The sequence below is a fragment of the Chrysoperla carnea genome, chromosome 5 (genome assembly GCF_905475395.1).
Source record: "Chrysoperla carnea chromosome 5, inChrCarn1.1, whole genome shotgun sequence".
Lineage (NCBI taxonomy): Eukaryota > Metazoa > Arthropoda > Insecta > Neuroptera > Chrysopidae > Chrysoperla > Chrysoperla carnea.
Window position 1 is genome coordinate 69,489,525 of NC_058341.1, and position 7,459 is coordinate 69,496,983.

Consider the following 7,459-nt stretch of genomic DNA (forward strand, 5'->3'; position numbering starts at 1 on the left):
CTTTTTTTGCTTTAAAAAAAACTGGTAACAAAATTAATACTGTCCACGCATGCTTAGCTCCCGATATTTCCGAGTAAAATTTTGTTAAATCCAGTCATCCAATCATCCCGTGGGCAGCAACTAATTTTTGTGTATTTTGTAACCGGTTTCAGGATAACTAACAATCGGCCAAAACTTTTCCGACTTTCGGTTTTTATTTTGTTACTGACTCTATGCTCCGTAACAAGTAAAAGTGTAAGCAGCAACAAATTTTAACAAAATCGAAAAAATTGGGAGTTAAGCTAGCGTGGGCAGTATTAATTTTGGCACAATTTTTTTTAAAGCAAAAAATTCACTTGCATTTATGTATCATACCTTTCTTGATTTTTTCAAGCTACCTTAACGCTAAGCTAGGTCAGTCGCCGATTTTTCTCGATCGGTTCAACCAACAAAATCGTTTTTTTGGCAATTGGTTAGCAAATAATAAGCAACAAAGTACGCGGTGTTTTTTTTTTCTTTTTGGCCATTTTTACATAGCCAGTTTAACAGACCTGATATTTTTATCAATTTTCTTTGAATACTCAAATCAATCCTTGATCGATGCTTTGATAAATTCTAACGCACCCGGGTCTCAATGGTTGGGCCCAAACAGTGGGATCGTGAACTTCAACTTTCTACATGGGACTGCTTACTTACCTTTTCTTATATGTTGGATATAATATTCTTATTTTTACTTTTGCATTATTAATTGGTCCATCAGGATTAACTGCAGTTCAATATAATATGAAAATATTATTATTAATATAAAAAAGTATATTCAATTAGAATAAATTTTTATACAAGTATCGGAAAAGTCTTTCAGGTAGTTATTTTATAAATTGTCATGCTTTTTAGGTTGGCTGATAAGTCCCCGGTCTGACACATAAATGGCGTCGCTAGTATTAAATGCATATTATTTTTATATAGTACCAACCTTCAAATGATTCGTGTCAAAATTTGACGTCTGTAAGTCAATTAGTTTGTGAGATAGAGCGTCTTTTGTGAAGCAACTTTTGTTATTGTGAAAAAAATGGAAAAAATGGAATTTCGTGTTTTGATAAAATACTGTTTTCTGAAGGGAAAAAATACAGAGTCCGGAAACTCATTATCAAGCCAAGTTTTTGCTTCCACTGTATTTTTTCCCTTCAGAAAACAGTATTTTATCAAAACACGAAATTCCATTTTTTCCATTTTTTTCACAATAACAAAAGTTGCTTCACAAAAGACGCTCTATCTCACAAACTAATTGACTTACAGACGTCAAATTTTGACACGAATCATTTGAAGGTTGGTACTATATAAAAATAATATGCATTTAATACTAGCGACGCCATTTATGTGTCAGACCGGGGACTTATCAGCCAACCTATTACGCTGAAAATACTTTTTGTTCTTGTTATCGTAGTTCTATTTCATCTCTCCCGTTGTCGCATGGCAAAATGATTATCCCAATATATTACAGTAATCCTAGCCGAAATGATATATAGTTTCGAAATTTTGGGGGGAGGCCTGACTTTTTGGTAACGATTAGGATGATCAAAGATAAAAAATTTGAACAGGCGAGATGCTACTCTGGGGAAAGACCTTGGCCGAAAGGGTGAGTTTGTTTTTTTTTGCAATAACTGCTACACTATTAATTTTAGCGAAAAGAGTGCCGAGAGCATTTTTGTAGTGAATAACACAAAGAAGATCCTATGCGTTTTTTGCGTAAGTAACCTATGAAACAATCTACTGAAAAGTTGAGGCAAATAAATTTCCTTTTTTCGATTTAAATAGTCACAATGAAAGTTATAGACAGCATAACGGGCAATAATATTTGTCTAAATAATAGTTTACTATGTCTCATTGTTTAATATATGAGTGTTGAAAGTGTAGTGTTAACTGGAAGCATGAAGGAAAGAAGAAAAAGAGGCCGCATAAGAAATAATTTTCTTAAGATAATTATAACTTTACAACACTCTTAAAAACTGTTATCAGCTCGTACGCTTGGCATAAGAAGAGTGGAAAGCGGTTGTAGTCAACGTGCGTCTGTTCTCAGGCATGACACTATTATCATTATATGACTCGTTGTTTTCGCGCCCGAGGCCCATAAAGTTGGGCACTCCCAAACAAAGCGCATACAGAATTATTTAAAAGTGTAAAAAGAGTAAAATACTCATATATATGTTGCTATTATGGCATTTTTGCAATGTGAGAGATGTACTTGAATAAAATGTATATTCATGTTCATGAAACTAAATGTTTGAATAGAGAAAATAAGTATAGTAATTTTCAATTGTGAACATTTTCAAATTAATTGTATGTTATTATTGTAATAGGAAAGAGCATCCATACACAATATACATATATTCTTCTCCTTTTTATACTTTTGCTCATTCTATTGTAGTCTGATTATTTGTTTTAAATAATAATTATCTATAATTACATCAAACTTCACTTCACTACATTGTTGCTGCTATATGTAATGGTGGTGGCTGTTGAAATTTTCACAAAAACAGTAATTATCGAACAAGAAACGAAGCTTGTAAATAATATTATAATATGAACTAATTATTATTGTTAGTTATTATTATTGTCGTTAAATGAGAAAATATACACAGAAAAATAATTAAAGAAACAAAATTTGTACACAAAATTTTACCTTAATTTAAAACAGCTGGATTTCTGTGAAAAGTCGAATTTGGACCCAAATATAGCTCATTTGAAAACTTGTTTTTTATAGTTTTAGAAATCATGGCTTATAAATTTTTATCACAAAAAGTAAGAAATGTTATCTCTAAATTTTATATCAAGTTTGAAAGCGTACCTAAATTTAAAAAAAAAATTGTTAAGAATACTCGGTAGCTTGTTTGTTTCTCTTGAAAAAAACCATAAAAAATTCATGAACGAGCTTTTTGGATCAAGATATTCGCTTTCTGAATATGTTAAAACAATTTCTGAAATATTGGTATGCTTCCCAGTAGAAAGGATAAAAAATATCATATGTTTTAATATTTATAATTATTAATAGTAATATTTATTATATTTGGAAAAATTACCCAGCGGGGGCTTCGCCCTCTGCACCCCCTATGACGTTAAAACTATATAAATGATAAGTGATAATAGTGACAATTATACAATTTTTCATTCGGTACCAAAACGGCTTGACCGATTTTGCTCAAAACCTAATCAGGTCTAAGTTACATAATTATGCGTTAAAGATACTGGCCCCACGTCAATATCATCATTTGTCCTCGAGGTATGCGAGACGAAAATTGAACCCGAACATACATGTGCACACACGGACATCCTTTTAAAAACCATACTGTTCGACTCTAAAGTCCTTGAAACGTGGAGATATGTCTAAATTTTCAATTTGCAAAATCGGACCCATTACAATAACTACCCCACTGGGAAGTTAATAAAATTAAGGGATAACTTTTCTCACTTTTTAACCCTCCGCTCGAAGCGCCAAGATGTTTTAAAATTTTAATCTATGGATTTTGAAACTAGAAAAAGACCTGTTTTTAAATGAGCTATTTCTGATTCGGTGATTTATCGCAGAGATACATCTGTTTGATATTTTAGTGAAATTTTTTCCATTTATTGTTTGGTTGTGTATATTTTATATATTTAATTAATATTCAATGTAATAGATATTTTTAGACAAAGTTTTCGAATGTGTAAGATATAGTTCTTTTTCTTAAGACTGGAAATTGATTAGAAAAATAATGGAGAAGGAAAATGTATTTAAGAAATTTAGTTTGTTGGCACACTGGCTTGTTTAGTTAAGCCTCCCATCTCTCCCCCAAATTTACGAAATACATGCAATAAATTATATGGAAATCGAAAATAATGGAATGAAAAGCTTTTGTGGTTTTTTTCTGCTTAATAACTATTATTAATCAAAATTACAATTCCAAAGAATGAAATAGCTCGTCGTTATACTCCCAATATTTCTACGCAAAAAATATCGCCGCAAAGTAATTCATAATAGGCTTTGTCGTTTCTACTTACTTTTCTAATACAAATTGTCTACACGAAATTTAAATTCGGTTGCTTCAAAATTTTTCACTTCGACATCAACAACTGGGGCATATACGCTATAGGTAAACTGTGCAATTTGTTCAAGTAAACGAATTTATATATATATCTTAAATCTACTTTGATGTTTAAATTTGTATATAAAACTAGCAGATACCCGCCGGTTTGCTATTACACTTAAGTTATTTGAAGAAAAAAAAATCTGACAGCGGTGGGATTCGAACCCACACTCTTTCGAACTGGTGCCTAAAACCAGCGCCTTAGACCACTCGGCCACGCTGCCTGTATAAAAAAATGATTTGTTAAATAATAATTTGGACATCTTATGCCCAATAATTTAATAGCAGTAAAAAGTGTTAATTCAGCCAGTATCAAGTAGAAGTTGTCCAGCAAACCGGCGGGTATCTGCTAGTTTTATGTACAAATTTAAACAACAAAGTAGATTTAAGATTAATATTAGTGCTATAACGGCGTAATCTGTAAAGACAAAATAGCTTGTCGAGTTAATCTTAAGTGGAGAGATTTGCAAAAAAAGCGCTTCGCATAAATCGAAAAGATCCGGGCCCGATTCCAGATTATTTTCATTTCTTTTTAATCGAGATTAACTCGATATGTTATTTTGTCTCTATAGTATATATAGTGTGATCAAATAAAAAAAAAATGGCGTCAATTTTTAGATAATTCTGAGTTCGGAGAAAAAAATTGAATTTAGTAAATCATTATGATACAAATTGAGGAAACTAAAATCTAACATTTTTTGATGGTCGGAAGGGGTCCAAAAAAAATGGTAAAGTGGCCTAATCCGGTCTTTCGCGTCAGACACCTTCGGATTGAGTTAAAAATAAAAAAGTGTTCAATAAGCTTACGCGCCGTAAAAAGGCGAAAAGAATGAGCTGCGAATGAACCCGATTGGTCCATCGATGTCCCCACAAATTGCAAAAAACCATCGATTTTGCTCGAAATTTCAAAACTTCATAGCTCTTGTTGTTTTAAAGATTCAAAGCTGAGATTTAAATGGATTGTAGCTTTTGTACCCATGAAGTATCACACACAATTTCAGCAAGATCGAATGTACACTTTTTGCAAACCGCAGCTGAATGCAAAAAACAGGACTTTTGTAAAATGGCCCTAAAAAAGTTGTGGTGCGGTAACGCGCTATTTTTTTTACGCGATCATATGCTTCAATAGTTAAAGTAATACATACTAAAGTGTCAACCTCTCATCTTAAGTAAAAGTTAATAAAATATTAATTTTAAATTACTATTATTTTAAATTATAACATTAAAAATAGGATGGGAGTAATGGGAGCAATTATTAAGACTATAATGTCACATAACTTCTGTCTCTTAATAATTGCTCTCATTACTCCCATCCTATTTTTAATGTTATAATTTAAAATAATAGTAATTTAAAATTAATATTTTATTAACTTTTACTTAAGATGAGAGGTTGACACTTTAGTAGGTATTACTTTAACTATTGAAGCATATGATCGCGTAAAAAAAATAGCGCGTTACCGCACCACAACTTTTTTAGGGCCATTTTACAAAAGTCCTGTTTTTTGCATTCAGCTGCGGTTTGCAAAAAGTATACATTCGATCTTGCTTAAATTGTGTGTGATACTTCATGGGTACAAAAGCTACAATCCATTTAAATCTCAGCTTTGAATCTTTAAAACAACAAGAGCTATGAAGTTTTGAAATTTCGAGCAAAATCGATGGTTTTTTGCAATTTGTGGGGACATCGATGGACCAATCGGGTTCATTCGCAGCTCATTCTTTTCGCCTTTTTACGGCGCGTAAGCTTATTGAACACTTTTTTATTTTTAACCCAATCCGACGGTGTCTGACGCGAAAGACCGGATTAGGCCACTTTACCATTTTTTTTGGACCCCTTCCGACCATCAAAAAATGTTAGATTTTAGTTTCCTCAATTTGTATCATAATGATCTACTAAATTCAATTTTTTTCTCCGAACTCAGAATTAAATTATTCAAAAAGTTAATTTGATCATATCAATATGTCTGTATAGTATATTGGCTGTATAGTATACCATTGAATCATAAAAGTTAATAATAAATTGAAAATCGACAATGATATTTAAAATTGTATTTAAAATAAAGTATACAAAAAAAAAAATATTTCCTAAGAAATGGCAATATTTTAGAATGATATCTATGCCAAACGTGAGACAGGAGCAAACATTCTACCTAACCCGACAACACTCGCGCCCCTCGTTATTAAATCTTCGTGTGAGAGTTACTCAAGCGTTCTGTACATGCTTCAAATATTTCGCCTGTTCAAAATTCTCTAACTTTAAAATCTTAACCTCTACATAATTTTATATAAATTCATTTTAAGAAATTGCATCATATTTATATCACAAGATCTTTTTAATTTACTTAGAACGTCTTATATAAAAGTAACCAAAGTACACGAATATGTCTTAAAATTTCCAACGTTAATATTTTTTTGCTAACACTTTTACTCATTATGATGAGAGAAAATCTCACAATTTCTGAAGGAACTGAAACAAATTTATTTAACAAAACTGTAGATAGGTATGAAAAAATCTGATAGGTGGAAATATCTGAAAAATTCATAATTTGAAAATAAATAAAATTTTATGAGGATCAAAAAAGTTGAACAACAAATACCGTTTGAAAAATAAAAGTTATTTATGTTTTAAAGCGAGCGTGAGCAAAATGCTCATTACGCGAGTGATGGCTGGTTAATTTAAGGTTGCGTAGACCCCAAACCATGTTGTTTTGTAAAAAGAAAAGTTTATTAAAACATGGGTTATTTTGAGCTTAATTTTTCTATTTTAAACAATTTTTTAGTGTTATATTCAATTAAATTTGTTTTTTTACATACACTTAACTTTTTCATTTAAATTTGCATTTAAATTTTTGATATTAGAATAATACATATATGTAATACTCGTACTGCAACTGTCTACATAGTACGTTATTCAAAACTAACATTTTCGACTTACAATTAAACAAGAAGTTACACTTCTATTAAAGTATTGGGCATAAGATGTCAAAACTATTATTTAACAAATCATTTTTTTATACAGGCAGCGTGGCCGAGTGGTCTAAGGCGCTGGTTTTAGGCACCAGTTCGAAAGAGCGTGGGTTCGAATCCCACCGCTGTCAAAATTTTTTACAAATAAAATAAGTGTAATCCACCGTTGTAAAATCAAAAGATTTATTTTTAAATGAGTAATGACTGAGCTGTTTCTTTAACTGAAAATGATAACAAAATTCAATTGAATACATTTTTTTCAGTGAAGTTGGCGTTACTTGCCATCACAACGCCTTGAGCTGGGAACCTTAACTTTATCGAATATTTCAGAAACTTATACATTTTTTAACATTTTAAGTTGTCAGCTTGAAATTATTCTGCCAATTAAGTCT

General features: G+C 31.2%; 2 non-coding genes across 2 annotated transcripts; one reads left to right on the top strand and one right to left on the bottom strand.

Annotated features, from left to right (window-relative positions):
* Nucleotides 1–4,244: 4,244 nt before the first annotated feature.
* Trnal-uag lies at nt 4,245–4,324 on the bottom strand. Its single transcript has one exon. It is a non-coding gene; the product is annotated as a tRNA-Leu (tRNA).
* Nucleotides 4,325–7,118: 2,794 nt separating this feature from the next.
* Nucleotides 7,119–7,198, top strand: Trnal-uag. The gene has a single exon. It is a non-coding gene; the product is annotated as a tRNA-Leu (tRNA).
* The last annotated feature ends 261 nt before the right edge of the window (nt 7,199–7,459 follow it).